We start from the raw sequence: 22,903 nt of genomic DNA, 5'->3' as shown, positions 1-22,903 counted from the left end.
AAACAATGTAATCAATATTACAATACAGCTATAATGTAACAAAATGTGGATAAAGGCCTTGTGCAAGCTACTAGTATCAAGACACACACAATTCAATATCAAGCTCACTCAGAAGTTGCAAATTAACATTAGAAATCCCAGAGCACACAATGGGCAACCTTGCTTGTGACCTGAACAGTGGCATTGGCCCCCGAGTCAATGCCTAAACTTTGGCTTAGCTGGGTAATGTGCTGGCGCACAGGAGATGCTGGTTCGAACCCTGGCACCGGCGGTTACACTGACACTTACAGTGGGGGAAAAGAGGACCCTATGTATAATATTTGGCTAAACTACCAGACCTCATAAATAGCAAACGTCCAGCTGCTGCTTAATACATGAGGACTTACGGGATAATGCAGAACCACAATGACTCTAAACTCACCGGTTCCCAATGTTCGTGGAGGTAATAAAAAACTACAATGAGAATAGAGACAGGGCTCTAGCTGTTGCTATTTACCTTCGTGAATAGACACTGAAATTGTTTCCGATGCTTGTCTCGTATCACCGCGTCGCAGCGCACCATTCAGAACACAGAACCAAAACAACACTTTTTAAGACCTGTCACTCATGCTAAGTGGCAAGATTATTGCATAACATGATACATCTAATTCAAATACATGAATATGAGATCAATCACCTCTCCTTGAGTTTATGCTTATTGATGGTAGGCCTACATCATCATACGTTATATAATGTTTAAGTAACCTAATTGAAAAGCAGTGCATATTTTAATCAATAAAAAAGTTGGGCTTTACAAAAGATGGGCTTCTTAAAATCAGAAGAACTTTAAAGAAAGTTAGGTTCTTATTAGGATTGTTCGAACATGTTCAACTAAACACTATATTATGTTAAATACAACCGTACACTGCAGGCTAGATAGACCCGATATTGCCCAATAGGCTACACACCAAGGAACGAAATAATTAATGCAAAACATACCTATTCTATGCGAGGGTTTTCGTCCTATTCGGGCTCATGGATCCTTTAAATGTTTCGCTCCTCACCATTGAATGGTCCTCACTGGTGAATGATGAATGATCCAAAAACTGCAGGTTGACGAAAATAAGTTTATCCAGTGAATGGTGAAACAAAACGTTTTCCACTGAAAGAGGAAACGAGACCTACAGTACGCGTCCAATTATACAAACGTGGTTTAATTGTTAGAATTGCGAAAATGCTTTGGTTTGGCTCATATACTGTACATCCCAACAGCCGTCGGACAGTGAGAAAGTTATCCCGAATGTCAAAAACACTGGCACCACTCTTGTGATGACCTCACCGCGGCGTCAGCCAATCAGGACGGTAAGGGATGCAAGGAGACTTGTAAAAAGGTCTCGACACTTTTTTTGTGTGGCAACTGGAAATGTTGTTTTTGCTGTTGAAAGAAAAAAATATACCATTATTTTGGATAGTTTCAATATGAACATAGATGTACAAAATTAGTTTACTGAATGTAAAAGTGTTCAATTAAATACATGGGAAAATATGTATTTATCTAAAATGTGCTTTGCAATCTGCGTAACACTCTCCAATGAGCCAATGAAAGGAGCATACAGTATTATAGGCCTAGGTTTACGTTGGATAATTTTTCAACATCTCTGGTGTCATCTAGCGGTAAATGTTGTGTATCACGTGGAATTACTGTACAGCATGGCCAAGCCTATGGTCCATGCTCTTGATATAAAGGATGGCAAAAGTGTACACTTCAGAAGAAGGAAGATATTATTAGGGGTCAGAACTCACCCCTGCAATAGAGTAGTTTGCTGTGTAGGCCCATTAGTCTACAATTAATTAATTAATTTATTTAACCTTTATTTAACCAGGAAGTACTCAGAGCGTCCTGGCCAAGATAGGTAGCACCAAGTCATTACACAATTACAGACAGACAACATGAAAAATGACAAGTAATCTAGTAAAAAAACATAGAATTCACAAGAGTATAACAAAATCATAAAACAGCAAATTAAAAACATTGACAGGTCAGGGAATCAGCCTCAAAATCCTTCGTCAGTGATTTAAAAACACCAATCGAGACAAGTTCTTCCAGTTTAAAAGTATTTTGTAAGGCGTTCCAAGCCAATGGCGCAGAGTACATAAAATCCCTTTTACCAAACTCAGTTCAGACATTTGGAACAGTTAGCAGGATAAAGTCCTGCGAACGAAGAGAGTGCCCACCACATTTCTGAACAAAAAAATGCCCAAATAAAATGGTAGTAAACCCAAAATGGCTTTGTAAATAAAGGTATACCAGTGACAGCCTATGAGTGACTAGAGAAGGCCAGCCAACCCTGGTATATAAAGTGCAGTGGTACGTAAGGGTTTTGCAGTTTAAAATAAACCTCAATGCGCCATGGTTGGCATTCATATACAGTGCCTTGCGAAAGTATTCGGCCCCCTTGAACTTTGCGACCTTTTGCCACATTTCAGGCTTCAAACATAAAGATATAAAACTGTATTTTTTTGTGAAGAATCAACAACAAGTGGGACACAATCATGAAGTGGAACAACATTTATTGGATATTTCAAACTTTTTTAACAAATCAAAAACTGAAAAATTGGGTGTGCAGAACCAAAAGGTTGAAAGATCGACTCCCTGAGATGACAAGGTAAAAATCTGTCGTTCTGCCGCTTAACAAGGCAGTTAAGCCACTGTTCCTAAGCCATCATCGAAAATAAGAATTTGTTCTTAACTGACTTGCCTAGTTAAATAAAGATCAAATAAAATAGTCTAGTAAAGGCATACATGTAGCTGATTTACTAGCCTCCTTCTGGCTTCAAGAGAAAAACAGGCCTTATTCCTAAAAGAAAATCCCAACTTCAGTTTCAATTTTTTTTGTAAGTTGTTGAATATGCAATTTAATAAAAGAGAGGTCGTCATCAATGAATATTCCAAGATATTTATATGAGGTTACAGTCTCAATCTCATTGCCCTGGTAGATAGTAATAGGCGAAAGGTTCAGAGATCTATTTCTTGCTTTAGAAAACACCATTAGTTTTGTCAGTATTGAGGATAAGCTTCAATTGACACAAGGTATGTTGCAAGTTGAAAGCAATGTGGTGAACAGTTCCAATGCATCAAGCAGTATGTCTCCCCAGTGGGCATATGACATGATAAAGATGTGTTTTACTGGTTGAAATTAGGTCGGTACGTCATATTACATCCAGATTAAGAAGACCTCTTCATGATGTCTTTTTGATGTCATAAAAAAATTTCTTATTTTGGTTTGTACTATTTAATTCATAGAAACCAATCTACAGTACATAAACATGTCCATAGTGTTTGTGGGCCATGCACCCATTGCATATAAGACACTAGAACCATTACAGTTATAACAATAGGAGTAATGTTCTTTTCCAACAGGGTTTGATTCAGCTGAGCACAATTGGCAAACAACAGATGGCAGAGCACTCCAAAGCGGGTTAGAGTCTCGTGGCATACTGTACCCAGTAGCGGGTTAGAGTCTCATGGCGTAATGTACCCAGTAGCGGGTTAGAGTCTCGTGGCGTACTGTACCCAGTAGCGGGTTAGGGTCTCGTGGCGTACTGTACCCAGTAGCGGGTTAGAGTCTCGTGGCGTACTGTACCCAGTAGCGGGTTAGGGTCTTGTGGCGTACTGTACCCAGTAGCGGGTTAGAGTCTCGTGGCGTACTGTACCCAGTAGCGGGTTAGAGTCTCGTGTCGTACTGTACCCAGTAGCGGGTTAGAGTCTCGTGGCATAATGTACCCAGTAGCGGGTTAGAGTCTCGTGGCGTACTGTACCCAGTAGCGGGTTAGAGTCTCGTGGCGTACTGTACCCAGTAGCGGGTTAGAGTCTCGTGGCGTACTGTACCCAGTAGCGGGTTAGAGTCTCGTGGCGTACTGTACCCAGTAGTGGGTTAGAGTCTCGTGGCATACTGTACCCAGTAGCGGGTTAGAGTCTCGTGGCGTACTGTACCCAGTAGCGGGTTAGAGTCTCGTGGCATACTGTACCCAGTGGCGTACTGTACCCAGTAGTGGGTTAGATTCTCGTGGCGTACTGTACCCAGTAGTGGGTTAGAGTCTCGTGGCGTACTGTACCCAGTAGTGGGTTAGAGTCTCGTGGCGTACTGTACCCAGTAGTGGGTTAGAGTCTCGTGGCGTACTGTACCCAGTAGTGGGTTAGAGTCTCGTGGCATACTGTACCCAGTGGCGTACTGTACCCAGTAGTGGGTTAGATTCTCGTGGCGTACTGTACCCAGTAGCGGGTTAGAGTCTCGTGGCGTACTGTACCCAGTAGCGGGTTAGGGTCTTGTGGCGTACTGTACCCAGTAGCGGGTTAGAGTCTCGTGGCGTACTGTACCCAGTAGCGGGTTAGAGTCTCGTGGCGTACTGTACCCAGTAGCGGGTTAGAGTCTCGTGGCATAATGTACCCAGTAGCGGGTTAGAGTCTCGTGGCGTACTGTACCCAGTAGCGGGTTAGAGTCTCGTGGCGTACTGTACCCAGTAGCGGGTTAGAGTCTCGTGGCGTACTGTACCCAGTAGCGGGTTAGAGTCTCGTGGCGTACTGTACCCAGTAGTGGGTTAGAGTCTCGTGGCATACTGTACCCAGTAGCGGGTTAGAGTCTCGTGGCGTACTGTACCCAGTAGCGGGTTAGAGTCTCGTGGCATACTGTACCCAGTGGCGTACTGTACCCAGTAGTGGGTTAGATTCTCGTGGCGTACTGTACCCAGTAGCGGGTTAGAGTCTCGTGGCGTACTGTACCCAGTAGCGGGTTAGAGTCTCGTGGCGTACTGTACCCAGTAGCGGGTTAGAGTCTCGTGGCGTACTGTACCCAGTAGCGGGTTAGAGTCTCGTGGCGTACTGTACCCAGTAGCGGGTTAGAGTCTCGTGGCGTAATGTACCCAGTAGCGGGTTAGGGTCTTGTGGCGTACTGTACCCAGTAGCGGGTTAGAGTCTCGTGGCGTACTGTACCCAGTAGCTGGTTAGAGTCTCGTGGCGTACTGTACCCAGTAGCGGGTTAGAGTCCCGTGGCGTACTGTACCCAGTAGCGGGTTAGAGTCTCGTGGCGTACTGTACCCAGTAGCGGGTTAGAGTCTCGTGGCGTACTGTACCCAGTAGCGGGTTAGAGTCTCGTGGCGTACTGTACCCAGTAGCTGGTTAGAGTCTCGTGGCGTACTGTACCCAGTAGCGGGTTAGAGTCCCGTGGCGTACTGTACCCAGTAGCGGGTTAGGGTCTTGTGGCGTACTGTACCCAGTAGCGGGTTAGAGTCTCGTGGCGTACTGTACCCAGTAGCGGGTTAGAGTCTCGTGGCGTACTGTACCCAGTAGCGGGTTAGAGTCTCGTGGCGTACTGTACCCAGTAGCGGGTTAGAGTCTCGTGGCGTACTGTACCCAGTAGCGGGTTAGGGTCTTGTGGCGTACTGTACCCAGTAGCGGGTTAGGGTCTCGTGGCGTACTGTACCCAGTAGTGGGTTAGAGTCTCGTGGCGTACTGCACCCAGTAGCGGGTTAGAGTCCCGTGGCGTACTGTACCCAGTAGCGGGTTAGAGTCTCATGGCGTACTGTACCCAGTAGCGGGTTAGAGTCTCGTGGCGTACTGTACCCAGTAGCTGGTTAGAGTCTCGTGGCGTACTGTACCCAGTTGCGGGTTAGAGTCCCGTGGCGTACTGTACCCAGTAGCGGGTTAGAGTCTCGTGGCGTACTGTACCCAGTAGCGGGTTAGAGTCTCGTGGCGTACTGTACCCAGTCAACACACTGGGCACGAGTCTATTTCTCTTGGCATAGACTCGGACTCGGGGGGCTTCATCCGGGCCGACCCTAATCCAGCAGTATCATATTACTCTTGGCTCTGGCTAATGGTACTTGTGCAGAGTCCACTTCAATTTATCCAGCACAATTACATTTTTCAGGCATGTGATGAAATACCAATTGAAAAAAACAAAGAAATATATATTTCACCTCCAAGTCATCAAATTTTCTAGGTCATTAAAAGCTACAATTTGTGACCGCCTCTGCGGTACTATAGCTATCAGAGATGGTCACTAATTTAGAGGATATCCAGTTCTATAAATGCTTTTGCTATAGGCTATGGCAGTGTTTTTTTGTAGTTACAGTCCACCCAATTGAAAAGTGCACATTGATTTTGATTACATTTCTCTAAAACAGGTTATAGGCTACATATGCACAACCAAGTCAGAACAGTAGGCAAAATTAAGAGGGGTAATAGACCAAATTATTAGGGTGAGACACATGGGCTACTAACATCTTACTACACAACATACACTTAGTATTACTTTCTTAGCTACGGTATGCAGTAGATATCTCCCTGGCATATTGCATAATTTACGCAGCAGCATACAATGCATTTTTGGACTCACCTTGTGCTGTGCTCACTTGAACAGGAAGGTGGCGCGGCGGTCCTTGGTGGGCAAATTTTGTCATCAAAGTCTGTCATTTTCTGAATTTATGATGCCTTCAAAACAACAAGGTCGAATCATGATGATGTGACTGATCTTCAGGTCGTCGCTCTAGAAAGAGGCCGGATTTACAATTCCAAGTTGGATGACTGTTCAAAACATATTTTTCCATTCGGATCTCATTTATTCCCGACTTTCCAGTTGTATTGAACTCACTGAAGTCAAGTTTTCGCAGTTCAGAGTTAACAGTTGTTTTGAGCGCGGCACAAATCATGCTTCATTGACAGCGTGGCCAATCTTGAATATTTATCATTTTAAACTTGGAAAAGAGCCCATTAAACCCAGATTTGGGACCACACAGTAACTCCACTGAATAGCAGGCTAGTGATTGCTTTTCAATGCTTGCAGTTAGCCACTGTCACTGATTCCTTCCAAACCATTCATTGTTGAATTAGAGATTTACAACTTGTTGTTTATGTCCAATGACCAATGAGCACCGATATGTTTTATCTATAAATTCTCTTTATTATTTATCTTCATATGACAAGGATTACAAATGATTTCCCAGTAGATTGTCGACTTGATTCATGATGATTACTACTAGCTAAGATGTTGACATGATCAGTCCAATCAAAGCAACTGTACATATAACGTTTCTGGGCAGTCATCGACCACCCGCCCGAGGGTAGAGCGGCGAGTGAACGTCTCTTTCCCCTGAGGCAGGGGATGAGGAGCGCCCAGGAATTCACCCTGGACTTTCGGACCCTGGCCGCCGGAGCAGGATGGAACGACAGGGCCCTTATCGACCACTATCGCTGCAACCTGCGCAAGGATGTCCGTCAGGAGATGGCCTGCAGGGATATCACCCTCACCTTCGACCAGCTGGTGGACCTGTCCATTCGGCTGGATAACCTGCTGGCCACCAGCGGACATTCAGAGAGGGCTCTGTCTGTTCCCTCTCCCAGCACCACTGCTCCGGTGCCCATGGAGCTGAGAGGTGCTGCGCTCAGGGAGGCCGGAGGAGGGGCCTTCACGTCAGAGGTCACACTGCCGGTCTGTGTCGGGTTGGTTCCTCTGGGGGTCGAGGCAGCAGGCAGGGCCTTCTGGCGTCACCCCAGGAAAGCCTCCACCATTCTCATCCAGAGCTTTTTGTTGCACACCTGTTCTTGCATGTTAACTTTCCTGAGTGTTCTCCGCATTCCCAGCATAAGGCGCTCGTCGATTAAGGCGCGGCTGGGAATTTTATCGACAGAGCATTTGCCCATAGTTTAGGGATCCCTATTGTTCCAGTGGCTAGGCCCTTCCCAGTTCACGCTCTGGACAGTCGACTATTATGGTCCAGGTTGATTAAGGAGGCCACCACTCCCCTTGGCATGGTGACGCAGGGGGTCACGAGGAGAGAATCAGTCTCTTCCTCATTGACTCTCCTGCGTTTCTTGTGGTGCTAGGCCTACCCTGGTTAACTTGTCATGACCCCACTATTTCATGGCAACAGAGCGGTCTCACGGGGTGGTCGCGGGAGTGTTCGTGAAGGTGTTTAGGGGTTTCTGTTGGTGCTACGATGGTGGAAAGTCCAACCAGTTCTCCACCGTGCGCATTCCCCCCGAATATTCCAATTTGGCTCTCGCCTTCTCTAAGAAGAGGGCAACTCAATTACCACCTCATCGTCGGCGGCTATGGAAACATAGGTCTCCAAATCCCTGCGTCAGGGGTACATCCGGTCCTCCACTTCTCCCGCCTCCTCCAGTTTCTGTTTTGTGAACAAGGAGGGAGGTCTGCCCCCGTGTATATCGAGCCCTAAATCAGATCACTGCTACCTCTCATAGTCACAGCGATTGAGTCAATGCACGGGGCGCGCTTACAACCTGGTGCGTATCCGGGAGGGAGACGAGTGGAAGACGGCGTTCAGTACTACCTCAGTGCATTATGAGTACCTCGTCATGCCGTACGGGTTGATGAATGCTCCGTCAGTCTTCCAAGCCTTTGTGGACAAGATTTTCAGGGACCTGCACAGGCAGGTTGTAGTGGTGTATATTGATGAATATTCTGATATACTCCGAAGCACGCACCAAGCATGTGTCCCTGGTGCGCAGGGTGCTTGGTCAACTGTTGGAGCATGACCTGTATGTCAAGGCTGAGAAATGCCTGTTCTTCCAGCAGTCCGTCTCCTTCCTAGTGTACCGCATTTCCACCTAAGGGGTGGAGATGGAGAGTGACCACATTTCAGCCGTGCGTAATTGGCTGACTCCCCCACAGTAAAGGAGGTGCAGCGGTTTCTAGGGTTTGCCAATTACTACTGGAGGTTTATCCGGGGTTTTGGTCAGGTATTGACTCCCATTACTTCACTGCTGAAGGGGTTCCGGTATGTTTGCAGTGGTTGGCTGAGGCAGACAGGGCTTTTGGTCACCTAAGGGCCATGTTTACCTCAGCTCCCGTGCGAGCCCATCCGGATCCCTCTTTGGCGTTCACAGTGGAAGTGGACGTGCCCAAGGCTGGGATAGGAGCCGTGCTCTCTCAGCGCTCGGGTACGCCACCGAGGCTCCGCCCCTGTGCCTTCTTCTTGAGGAAGCTCTGCCCGGCGGAGCGAAAATATGATGTGGGGGACCGGGAGTTGTTGGCTGTTGTCAAGGCGTTGAAGGCATGGAGACATTGGCTTGAGGGGGCTAAACACCCTTTTCTCATCTGGACTGACCACCGCAATCTGGAGTACATCCGGGCAGCGAGCAGACTGAATCCTCGTCAGGCAAGGTGGGCCATGTTTTTTACCCGTTTTGTTTTCACCCTTTCCTACAGACCAGGTTCCCAGAATGTGAAGGTAGACTCACTGACCCGGCTGTATGATACAGAGGAGCGGCCCATGGATCCTACCCCCATACTCCCGGCCTCCTGCCTGGTGGCACCGGTAGTATGGGAGCTGGACGCGGACATTGAGCAGGCGTTCCGTGCAGAGCCCCCTCCCCTCCAGTGTCCCGTGACCGGTTGATCTATTGGGCACACACGTCACTGTTAAAGGAATTAAATTCCTTTATGTTTTATTTAACCAATTCAATTAAACACTCTGTCCACTCTTAAGAATTTGTAAGACCCTTATTTGCATAAAATGGACAGAGACCAGTCTCAAAATCAATCAGTAGCGTTTATTGTCGAGAGTACTGAACATGATATAATTTACCACAGGTTATAAACTGAAAATTACGTCATTAGTTTTCGAACTGTCCCGTCTCTTCTCCACCCTGTACAATGGCAGTTTAGTTAATTTATGACCGAGCCAAGGTCTCCCTGTGTAGATAAGCATTCTAGCCAGTCTGACGATAAGTTCATTCATTTCTACCAAGGAACAGACAGTCATTGTTCTAATTCTTGATTATATTTACACACATTATATTCAGTACTAGGATTAAAAGAAAATTCATACATCTATACAGTAACATAATAGTATTTTGACTATTCAGTCCTGATTGAAATGTATACATAATTAGTCATTATTGATAAAAAATCCCTTAACAGTCACCCTCCTCTGGTCATCCAGGCATTGGTCGGACGGTGCTCTGAGTGGGAAGTATTGGTGGCCTACCTTGTGAGGGTTTATGTTTCCTCCTGTTCGGTGTGCGCCCAGTGTAAGGCTCCTCCTGCCCAGAGGTAAGCTACACCCCTTACCTGTTCCACAGCGGCCATGGTCACACCTGTTGTCTGATTTCCTTACCGATCTCCTTTCCGATCTCCCCCTCACAGGGGATCACTGCAATCCCGGTCGTTGTGGATCACTTCTCTAAGTCCTGCCGTCTCCTCCCTCTGCCCGGCCTCCCAACGGCACTACAGACTGCGGAGGCCTTGTTAACGCACGTCTTCCGGCACTACAGGGTACCTGAGGATATAATGTCTGATAGGGGTCCCCAGTTCACGTTGAGGGTCTGGAGGGTGTTCATGGAACGTCTGGGGGTCTCGATCAGCCTTACCTCGGGTTTTCATCCCGAGAGTAATAGGCAGGTGGAGAGAGTGACCCAGGATGTGGGTAGGTTTCTGCGGTCTTATTGTCAGGCCCGGCCAGGGGGGTGGGCGGTGTTCGTACCCTTGGCCGAGATGGCTCAGAACTCGCTCCGCCACTCATCTACTAACCTCTCCCACTTCCAGTGCATTCTAGGGTACCAGCTGGTTCTGGTACCTTGGCATCAGAGTCAGATCGAGGCTCCTGTGGTGGACAACTGGTTCAGGCCCGCGGAGGAGACATTGGATGCCGCCCATATTCACCTCCAGCGGGCCGTGCTGCGCCAGAAAGCCAATGCAGACTGTCACCGCAGTGAGGCCCCGGTGTTCGCACCAGGGGACCAGCTCTGGCTCTCGACCCGAAACCTGCCCCTCCTCCTGCCCTGCCGGAAGCTGGGTATTCTAGCCATCGCCGCTCCACCTTTCATTTTCCATTTGATTTGTCTTGTTTTTCCGCACACCTGGTTTACATCCCCTCATTACTCTACGTGTATAGTATCCTCTGTTCCCCCCATGTCTGTGTGTGGTATTGTTCGTTTCGTTACATGTGTGTCGCTACAATACTTGTACCTATTTGTGTATTTGTGCGCTCGCTTTTTTCCTTGGGCTGGAGTGTTGTGATGCAGTTGCATCCGGCAGTTTTCCTCTGCCTAAATAAAGTGTGCCTGTTCACTCATCTCTGCTCTCCTGCACCTGACTTCCTTCGACCAGTTGCACACACTCTGACAGGCAGGTACTGCTGTATCCTCTGCTTCTGCTGCTATGATAGTGGGTTGTCATATTAATGATGTTGATGGAGATGGATTAGAGTTGCGCAATACTCAGCAGCAGTGCGTTAGATTGTGCAACTCAGAAATGCTGCTGACTCTCCAGTCAGGTCTGGTTCATTTAACGGACGGACAGGATGACAATATTGTGAAGCTACTACACAGTTTTCCATGTCTCTTTAACGACGTTCCTACTCGCACAAACGTGTTGGAACATGACATTAACTTGTTGATGCTACCCATCCCGGTAGCGGGATAATTGTCATCAGCAACCGCTGAATAGCATAGCGCCACAGTCAAATAATATTACTAAAAAATATTCCTATTCATGAAATCACAAGTGCAATATAGGAAAACACAGCTTAGCCTTTTGTTAATCCACCTGTCGTCCCAGATTTTGAAATTATGCTTTACAGGGAAAGCAATCCAAGCGTTTGTGTAAGTTTATCGATAGCACAGTATAACATTATGTACACTAAGCATTAAGTAGCAAGGTCACGAAAATCAGAAAAGCATGCCTATCCTCCATTTAAAGGGATATCAACCAGATTCATTTTTCTATGGCTTCCCTAAGGTGTCAACAGTCTTTAGACATAGTTTCAGGCTTTAATTTTGAAAAATGAGCGAGAAAGATCACATTGCGTAAGTGGATAGTTGGGGGCTCTCAGAGTGAGTTTTGCGCAACAGAGTAAAGCGGCCATTGTTTTTCCCGGTCCTATTGAAAAACCTACACTCCCGGTTGATATATTATCTAATATATATTTTAAAAACAACCTGAGCATTGATTATAAAAAACGTTTGACATGTTTCTGTGGACATTATGGATATCATTTGGAATTTTCGTCTGCATTGTCGTGACCACAAACGGAGGTATTTTGGATCTAAAAATAATCTTTATGGAACAGAAGGAACATTTGTTGTGTAACTAGGAGTCTCGTGAGTGAAAACATCCGAAGATCATCAAAGGTAAACAATTAATTTGAATGCTTTTCTGATTTTCGTGACCAAGCTACCTGATACTAAGTGTACTTAATGTTTTGTCATGCGATCGATAAACTTACACAAACGCTTGGATTACTTTCACTGAGACGACAGGTGGATTAACGAAAGGCTAAGCTGTGTTTTGCAATATTGCACTTGTGATTTCACGAATATGAATATTTTTAGTCATATTATTTGACTGTGGCGCTATGCTATTCAGTGGTTTCTGATGACAATTGTCCCGCTTAAGGGATGGGTAGCGTCAAGAAGTTAAAAGAGCAACCCTATAAGGATTGCGACCAAAGTATTTACAATGAATACTAACAAGTTTAACAAGCAAAGGCAACCTAACAAGACATACAAAAATCATACATTATTGAACACGAGACAAAGCATCTGCCAATACATTTTCAGAACCCTTTTTGTGGCGGATCTCCACAATAAGCGCCCAATGCATAAGGTGCTGGTTCTGGTTGTACATACGGTGGAGAAACACTAAGGGGTTATGGTCAGTATATACTATCACTGGTAGAGCACTAGAACCAATATATACTTCAAAGTATTGCAGAGCTAACAAAAAAAGCTATAGCTTCTTGTTCGATGGTTGCATAGTTAGCCTGACATTTGTTACATTTTCATGAAAAATAACAAACAGTTTTTAGCCAAAAATGAAAGGGTGGGAGTGTTACGAATACAAGTATCCTGTCTGTGTATTTGTTTTCTCTCCTTCTGCCCTAGTCACAGGTGTCGCCACTGAAGACTGATGCAGTAGTTTATGTGTCGGGGCCTAGGATCAGTCTGTTACATCTGGAGTATTTCTACTGTCTTATTTAAGTATTCTCTCTCTCTCTCTCTCTGTGTAATTATATGATTATGTATTGTTGTGGTTCATGACTGTTTGTTTGTTGGTGGGAAAAGGGGGTACAAAGCCAAGTCGCCCCTGGGCATACATTACCCGTAGGAATACTTTGTCTAAGTACCCTAGTTAGAACTGGGCGGACCACCCACTGTATTTTATTGGTTAGTTAGCTAGCTGTGCTTGAAGCAGGTTAGAATAGCTTCGTTTTTTTGGATATTTATTATTTATTTATTTATGTCTCGTTTCTAGACTGCAGGGCCAAAGGGATTCGGAACAATCATTAACAGTTGAAGCGTATATGGTGTTTACAAGCACACAACACAGAAACAATGTATTTGGGCAGAGACATAACTTTCTAACAATATCCTGATAGATTTTTATAGTTTATTAACAATGCATGCATTTTAACATATAAAACAGACAGAATAGTAGAGTAAGACTATGATTCAGTATGTAAGATCAACAATGAAACAAAGTAAATCTGTCCCTTGGTCTCACCAAAGAGACCTATCTGTTTTCAACACAGATTCAGTTTACTCTGAACTTCACAACAGCACTGATGGTACACAGGAGGAAAAGCACAGCATTACCAATTTTTGGCAGGTAGAAAAATGTTGTTTTCCATCTGTAGAAGATTTAAAACATTTAGAACATGTTCCTCTGTAAATTGCTACAATATAATTATATTATTTAAGGGGAATTGTAAGGGGAAGATTTCCCTTTTCTAAAGGCAGTGTATATTTACGGAAATAAGGCCCGAGCGGGTGTGGCATATGGCCAATATACCACATCTAAGGACTGTTCTTAGGACACGGCCCTTAGCCATGGTATTATTAACCATATACCACAAACCCCTGAGGTGCCTTATTGCTATTATAAACTGGTTACCAATGTCATCAGAGCAGTAAAAATAAATGTTTTGTCATACCAGTGGTATGCGGTCTGCTATACCACGACTGTCAACAAATCAACATTCAAGGCTCAAACCACCCCGTGTATATTTAACAGTAGGACACCAGCTATCACCACCACCAACATGCCCAGAGGAATCAGTAGGACTTTTAGATCGATGGAACAGACAGTGAAAGTGTCACGTCCTGACCATAGAAAGTGTTTATTTTCTATGGTAGAGTAGGTCAGGGTGTGACTGGGGGGTTGTTCTAGTTTATATTTTCTATGTGGGGTTCTAGGTTAATTTTCTCTGTTGGTGATTTTCCACCTGTGGGTTATGGGATATTGTTTATATTTAGTTGCCTGTTAGCACTGCATTGTCGTCATGGTTCGTTTATTCTTTATTTGTTTTGTCTTAGCTTAAGTTTCACTTTATTAATTAAAATGATTGGGATCCCTTGGGATGCGCCTTGGTCTGACCATCATTATTACGAACATCGTGACAGAAAGTCTGTATAATGTAAAATGAATTCTCTGAAAACATCACAGATACATTTATTTGTTTGTGCTGCTATGACGAAATGGAAACATTTGTTCAGCTCTTCACGTCTTTTATGTGTGAAACTTGACAATAGAATAGAATGCTGCTACTTCAGCAAACCACAGAGATATGAGGAAGTGGTAAATGTCTCTATAAGTGTCTTGGCCTATACACGGTGTGAAAACATATAAGGAGGGTGATTTTGTTCCCTAAACTGTAGTGAGAAAACCAGAAAATGTTACCTTCATATTTGTATTGTCTTCCAGTTGGAACAGTAAGTGTTAAATACAGCTGAATGAGTGATAATTACCTCATGGTGACCTTCTCCTTGCTCCCCTCAGGTCCTTGGACTGTGTTGTCAGTCTGAACAGGCTCAGCAGTTGGAGAGAAAGAGGATTGTTCAGTGGTTGGAGCTTGGGTTGCTGTGAGGTGAAAACAACAATGGTATTATGACTGGTGTAACAACACATTGTGGCTAAGCTAAGACCTTCTTGTCCAGCTTATTTAATTTACCCAATGAGTGAATTTTGACTTTTTATTTTGTTGAGTTCAAACCAATGGTAGGACCACTAATTATTCCCAAAAGCTTTTAATAAGGTTACAGTCCAATTTGTTTTAGATGATAAACCAGCAAGACTGGATAAAACCAACTTAATACTTAATTTTACAGTATCTAATTGTTCTCTACTCACTGGTCATAGTGGAGGTACTTTGTGTGGTGGTTTGTTGTCTGACAGTGATGTGAACAGGCATTGTAAGGTCTCCCACTCCACACCTGTACCAGCCAGTGTTCTCCATCTTCAGTCCACTCATAGTCACCGTTAAGACATTTCTTCTGGTGACACCAGTGGTCTGCTGTAGGGTCACTAATGTTCCATCTGGAGTCCCAGAAATTGTCCACACACAGGAGACACTGCCAATCCTACACCAGTTCATATTTCCAGTGTTACTATAGTAACAATTTACAATGACACTCCCCCCTTCATCTCCAGTAACATCCTGTTGGTCCACATAGAGTTCTGGAGTACCTGAACACAGATGAATCTGAGCTTTTAGATTGACAATAAATTAACATTTTTAAAAACATACTGATGAGCTAGTTATTAAGAAGCTGAGATTTAAAGTGGGCTTCATTTACAGAAATAGATTATGCCTCTCCCTAAACAGCAGGAAGCATATTCTACAGTCAACCTTCCTGCCAGGTCTTGACTATGGTGACACCATTTACCAGAATGCAGCAGCTACTACTCTTCAACCTTTGGATGCCGTCTACCTTCGCTCCCTTCGCTTTGTCACAGGTGACAGTTTAAATATGCATCACCACATCCTGTATCAAAAGGTTAGCTGGTCCTCATTAAGGTCCTGTAGATCACTTCACTACTCCCATTTTGTTTACAAATATCTACTACACAGGGTCCAACCTACCTCACTTCACTGTTAAAATGTTCTAATATGAGACACCATTTACAAAGATGGTTAAGTCTCAAGGTTCCACTAGTACGCACCAATCGAGGTAAATCCGCCTTCAGTTTTAGTGCCTTTAATTTTGGGAATATCCTGCAGAACTCCCTACAACTTGACTCGGGTGCCTCTAGGGCAGTTTAGGACTTTAATGTTGTAAATGAGACCCTGGTCTCAATGGGTTCCCATGAATAAATAAAAGTAAAAATTACATTTAAAAACTAACATCCAAGGAAGGTCCTGAGTGATCAAGTGTTTTTTGTAACAACTGACCACAAATATCATAATGATGATATGATGGATAGAGAACAGAAAGTAGACATACCAACATTCCTCATAGTGATACAATAGTGATACCAGTAAATTAAACCAGAACATCAGTCATGTAATCATATGGAAGAGTTGCAGAGATCTTACCTGGAGAGACAGATAGGTGGAACAATCCTGTCCTGACATCTGGTCCACCATTTATCTCCACAGCACACCAGTAACGTCCAGAGTCCTCTGTCCCAGATCAGTCATGGTCACAGTGATGGTTAGCTGGTTGATGTCATCAGAGATGGAGGCCTTATCTGTGCTCTTAGTAGAGTCTGTGCATATAACAGGGGAGCAACTATGTAAATAATATCCTATACACCAGTATTTCACATGTGTTTTGTATTTCTGACCATAGTGACATGGGATGGTGGTGGAGCCTCCTGTCTGTACAGACACACGATAAGCACCTGTAGACACAACAACAGAAAACACATTAGATTGGAATTCAAGCAAATTCTAACACACATAATACAGGAAGTGTTATTGATAAGACAAGCTACTGCTCCTGTCTTCAGAGTTTCAGCATGTGTCCAGTCCCAGTACCTGACATCAACTTCAGCACTCCATAGTAACATGTTACCCTTACCTGAGAGTCTGGAGAAGATGAGGAGGAGGAGGAGGAGGAGGAGGAGGAGGAGGAGAGATGAGAAGCCATTTCTGGCTCTGTGTCTCCATATGTTATATGGTACCAATGTACAGTGTGCGCGTCAAGGACCAAGGAACCAAAGAGAATGACTGAACTTCCTAATAGTTATAGCTGTCTTTAACGATCTTCCTGCTTCTGTTTGAGTGTATATGCCCCCCTCAGTGGCAGATTAACACTATTACACTCTATCAACTAGTTGTAACATAAGGCTCTAAGGCTCTACAATTGATTACTTTCTTTAATTAGCACATTTGTATATCTTATTTCAAAAGATGGATGACCCAGCAACCTGTTCAAAGGTTAGAGTCAGAGGTTCAGGTTCAAATATATATATTTATTTATTTTACAGCGCAAGCGCAGGTGATGAAGACAGGGTCCAGAGGTTTTATTTATAAAAATGTATAGATTACAAAAATTACGAAAAATTGTTCACTTTTAAAAATAATACACTTACTTGGCCAATAGCTAAAATAACCTCAAATCGAGGACCAAAGCAAAACTGCTTACAGGACACAATTACACTACTACTGAACAGAGTTATAAACTCACTGAGGGGCACTAGAACCTCCAGGTGAACCAGACTTTTGCAGACTATTCCATGTCTCTGGTGCACAATAGGAAAAGGCAGTATTGTCTAACTGGGTAACGACCCTGGGGACTTTATGTAGCAACCACCTAGTAGACCGTGTCTGGTAACTGTTAGTGGTGAAGGAGAACAGGCTACAGAGGTAGTGGGGGAGTTTACAGACAAGGGCTTTGTATATGAACACATACCAATGTAGCTCTCTGCGCATTTAAAGCAAGGTCCAGACCACCATTTGATACAAAGTGCAATGGTTGGTGAGTGACTTGGCATTTGTAACAAAGCACAAGGATGCATGATAGACTGAGACTCTGTAGCACAGAGGAGCACAGAGTAGGCTTCATGCATGTACATTAAGTCAATATAATCAATTACTGAAAGAAAAGCCTTGTTGCAAATAAATTAAAACCCAATTTCAGTTTAAGTTTCCTCAAAATATTATCCTTATTAACTTGGTATTACAGCTTCTTGCTCAACCATTTACCTAGGTATTTGTAAGATTACACCTTTTTAATGGAGCTAAAATTGAGCCCTGGTGTACAGCTCTAGTAATCTAAAATGAAAATGAAGATAGACTCGTGATTCTAAGCATAGATGCATTGTGTATTGTCTCTGTGAGATATGACATCCCCTTCAATGAGACCAACGTTATTGAGTCTGGCTAGCAACAGATTGTGGTCAACTAGCAATTTATTTAGCTGAGAGTTCACTAGGGCTTGAAAGACATTGTCTAGGATAGGTAGCTTCGAAATAGGCAATAGTTATTCACATCTGAAGGGTCTCCACCCTTTAGCAGGGGCTGAACACACGCTAATTTCCAAATTATGTGTATTGAATTGTTAGTTGACATTTATTATGCTATATCATGAACAGTTAAACATATATGGTGTTTACAAGCACACACAACTCATACACATTGTATTTGGGCAGACACACAACTTCCTAAGAATATCTTAATAGATTGTAAAGTTTATTTACAAAGCATGCATTTTTTTAACATATAAAGCAGACAGAATATTACAATAAGATCAACTATGAAACTAATCATATGGTGGCTACAAATTAGGTCAAAGACATATAGGTCAAATGAACCACAGATGAACAGTTTCTTATTTTGTGTTTTATCCTTGAAAAAGCAGGTGCAAGAAGTAAATCTGTCCCTTGGTCTCACCAGAGAGACTGTCTGGTTTCTACTAATTTTGTATTTTGTCAGTTTGCCATGAACTTCACAAAATCAATAATGGTGCATAGGATGAAGAGCACTGCTTTACCAATGTTTGGTAGGTAGAATAATGTTCTCTCCCATCTGAAGAATAATTAAAACATTTAGAACATGTTCCTCTGTAAATTGGTGCAATACAATTACATTTTTTTAAAGGGAATTGTAAAGGGAATTCTTTCTATATCTAGAGGAATTGTATATTTAACAGTTTGCTTCAGCGGTGATGATTTTGACCACTCAAGGTATTTAGTGAGTGTGTATCATTGAAGGTGGTAGTGTAGGCATCTTCCGTGTGACTAGGACACCAACTATCACCTCCATCAACCTGCCCAGAGGAATCAATAGGACTGTTAGATCTTTGTAACGGACAGTGAAAGACTGTTTATTGTAAAATATTATCCATAACACATCTAAGATAAAGATTTTTTTATGATCCTTTTTGTGCTGCTATGACTAAATGGAAATATTTGTTCAACTCTTTACGCCTTTATGTGTGAAACTTGGCCATTCGATAATATGGCCATGATGCTCCATAATATGTTCTTAGGGGCGTGGGCCTGGATTACATCTAGCTTTTTTAAAGATGTCTGAGCTGCTGATCCATATGCTATACTTCCATAACAGCGCTATATATATACTTTTCAACACCATTCTATCTGCCCCCCACTCCATTCCTGACAAGCAACAAATCACATTCAATATTTTCTTTCCGTTGACAACTACTGTGTTAACGTCTTAAGGCTAGGGGGCAGTATTCGGAAGTTCGGATGACTGACGTGCCCACCCATGCTCCACCTATGTCATTTGAGTGACAAACCAGACCCCCTGGAACCTATACCCCGCCCACCCTCTCCAGATTCCTTCCATTCAACTTCAAGTATATTTCATCCCCAACCTTCCCTCTAGAAAAAAACACAGTCTGTGTTTTCTCAACTGAAAACTTGAAGCCCCACCTGAGGGACCACTACTCTACTTCACTAATCGCTTCTTGAACTATTCTGGCTGTATGGGTAATATTTCTCCCTCTCTTCCACAGCACTTCATCATCCGCAAACAATGACCTCCCAATATCAGGTCTCACCTGAGAGAATACAATTACAATAATCTAGGCAATCCAAGATGGCGTAGCAGTGAGATGTTTTGATTGTCTTGTCCCGTCCCTTGTATATATTGTTTCTTTCTTCGTATATATTTTTTATCTAATTTTTCCATCTACGGAATGAACATACTCTCCTGCAACCCGCCTCACCCAATGCAGTATGGATCTGCTATTTTTTTATACTTTAGAATCTTAACCCCCTTCAAGCTAGCCAGCTACGAGCTAGTAGTCAGTTAGCCAATGCTTGTTGGCCATCACCGTTAACTGGGACATCTGCCAGCTTCAGCACGGTCAGCTTCAGCCCGGTCAACTCCTGCCAGCCTGCACAGCACGATAGATAGATAGATCTATCAAGAATTCCTGGGCTTCAATGACCTCTTTGCCAATTGGCCTGGACACGTTGCTGCCGACACGGAGCCCCACCGATCCATCACGACTGGTCTGTTGATGTAACCGTCCGAGGCAGTTTCAACAGGCGTTGCGATGTCCCCATGAGACGCATCTGCTAGCCTGCTGCTATCCCCGGCCTGCTAGCTGTCTGAATATCTGTGCCTCCAGCTCCTAGCTACTCACTGGAGCCTATGATTACTCTGCCACACATGCCTCTCCCTAATGTCTTGTCTATTGCTGCTTTGGTTAGAAATTTTTGCCCTGCTCAATATGCCTTAGCTAGTCCTGTTGTTCCACCCCCCACACATCTGGTGACCGCACCTGGCTTAAATGGTGCTTCTAGAGACAACACCTCACTCAATGCCTAGGCTTATCTCTACTGTACTCACATCCTACCATACCCTTGTCTGTACATTATGCCTTGAATCTATCCTTCCGTGCCCAGAAACCTGCCCCCAATACCCTCTGATCTGAACGCACTAGACAACCAGTTCTTTAAGCCTATAGCTGTACTCTTATCCTTCTCCTCCTCTGGTTATGTAGAGGTTAACCCAGGCCCTGCAGCCCCCTACATCATTCCCATTCCCCAGGCGCTCTCATTTGTTGACTTATGTAACCGTAAAAGCATTGGTTCCATGCATGTTAAAATTAGAAGCCTCCTCCCTAAGTTTGTTTTATTCACTGCTTTAGCTTTAGCACACTTTAGCACACCAACTCGAATGTCCTAGCCGTGTCTGAATCCTGGCTTAGGAAGGCCACCAAAAATCCTGACATTTCCATCCCTAACTATAACATTTTCCGACAAGATAGAACTGCCAAAGGAGGCGGAGTTGTAATTTACTGCAGAGATAGCCTGCAGAGTCCTGTCATACTGTCCAGGTCTGTGCCCAAACAATTCGAACTTCTTCTTTTAAAAATCCAACAAGTCTCTTAACGTTGCAGCTTGTTATAGACCCCCTTCAGCCCCCACCTGTGCCCTGGACACCGTATGTGGATTGAATGCCCCCTATCTATCTTCAGAGTTCATACTGTTAGGTGACCTAAACTGGGATATGCTTTACACCCCGGCCGTTGTACAATCTAAACTTGATGCCCTCAATCTCACACAAATTATCAAGGAACCTACCAGGTACAACCTCAAATCCGTAACCATGGGCACCCTCTTAGATATCATCCTGACCAACTGGCCCTCTCAATACACCTCTGCTGTTTTCAACCAGGATCTCAGTGATCACTGCCTCATTGCCTGCGTGTGTCATGGGTCCGTGGTCAAACGACCACCCCTCCTCACTGTAAAACACTCCCTATAACACTTCTGTGAGCAGGCCTTTCTAGCCGACCTGGCCCGGGTATACTGGAAGGATATTGACCTCATCCTGTCAGTAGAGGATGCCTGGTTGCTCTTCAAAAGTGCTTTCCTTTCCATCTTAAATAAGGATGCCCCATTCAAAAAATGTAGAACTAAGAACAGATTTAGCCTTTGGTTCACCCCAGACTTGACTGCCCTTGACCAGCACAAAAACATCCTGTGGCATTCTGCAATAGCATCGATTAGCCCCCGCAATATGCAACTCTTCAGGGAAGTCAGGAACCAATATACTCAGGCTAGCTTTTTCAAACAGAAATTTGCTTCCCGTTGCACTAATTACAAAAGGTTTTGGGACACTGTAAAGTCCATGGAGAATAAGAGCACCTTCTCCCAGCTGCCCACTGCACTGAGGATGGGAAACACTGTCACCACCGATAAATCTACGATAATCGATCATTTCAATAAGCATTTTTCCATGGCTGGCCATCCTTTCCACCTGGCTAGTCCTACCCCGGCCAACACCTCAGCCCCCCCTGCAGCAACTTGACCAAACCTCCCCCGCTTCTCCTTCACCCAAATTCAAACAGCTGATGTTCTGAAAGAGCTGCAAAATCTGGATCCCTTCAAATCAGCTGGGCAAGACAATCTGGACCCTCGCTTTATGAAATTTGCCTATTCAACCTCTCTTTCGTATCATCTGAGATCCCCAAAGATTGAAATGCTGCCGCGGTCATCCCTGTCTTCAAAAGGGGGAGACACCTTAGACCCAAACTGTTGTATACCTATATCCATCCTGCCCTGCCATTCTAAAATTATTGAAAGCCAAGTTAATAAACAGATCACCGACCATTTCGAATCCCACCATAGCATCTCCACAATGCAATCTGGTTTCCGAGCAGGTCATGGGTGCACGTCAGCCACGCTCAAGGTCCTAAACGATATCATAACCACCATCGATAAAAGACAGTATGGTGCAGCCATCTTCATCGACCTGGCCAAGGCTTTCAACTCTGTCAATCACCACATTCTTATCGGCAGACTCAATAGCCTTGGTTTCTCAAATGACTGCCTCGCATGGTTCACCAACTACTTCTCAGATAGAGTTCAGTGTGTCAAATTGGAGGGCCTGTTGTCCGGACCTCTGGCAGACTCTACGGGGGTGCCACAGGGCTCAATTCTCGGGCCAACGTTTTTCTCTGTATATATCAATGATGTCACTCTTGCTTATGGTGATTCTCTGATCCACCTCTATGCAGACGACACCATTCTGTATAAATCTGGCCCTTCTTTGGACACTGTGCTAACAAACCTCCAATTGAGCTTCAACGCCATACAACACTCCTTCCATGGCCTCCAACTGCTTTTAAATGCTAGTAAAACTAAGTGCATGCTCTTCAACCGATTGCTACCCGCCTGCCCGACTAGCATCACTACTCTGG

The 22,903-nt window shown here is 44.2% G+C and overlaps 2 protein-coding genes and 1 pseudogene across 2 annotated transcripts in view; 1 reads left to right on the top strand and 2 right to left on the bottom strand.

The window, feature by feature from the left end:
• megf10 (multiple EGF-like-domains 10) overlaps positions 1-1,271 on the bottom strand; it is a 99,995-nt gene extending 98,724 nt beyond the window's left edge. Inside the window, exon 1 of the mRNA XM_052525215.1 lies at positions 979-1,271. The gene's annotated coding sequence lies outside the window, so the exon portion shown is untranslated. The remainder of the gene's footprint in view (positions 1-978) is intronic.
• The window catches only part of LOC118387281 (E3 ubiquitin-protein ligase MARCHF3-like), a 441,656-nt gene that overhangs the window by 359,835 nt on the left and 58,918 nt on the right, over positions 1-22,903 (top strand). The window lies entirely within an intron of this gene.
• LOC118388053 (polymeric immunoglobulin receptor-like) lies at positions 13,986-20,554 on the bottom strand (annotated as a pseudogene).

This window comes from Oncorhynchus keta, chromosome 9 (genome assembly GCF_023373465.1).
Source record: "Oncorhynchus keta strain PuntledgeMale-10-30-2019 chromosome 9, Oket_V2, whole genome shotgun sequence".
NCBI classification, from domain to species: Eukaryota; Metazoa; Chordata; class Actinopteri; order Salmoniformes; family Salmonidae; genus Oncorhynchus; species Oncorhynchus keta.
This window is presented reverse-complemented; position numbering and strand designations above follow the sequence as displayed.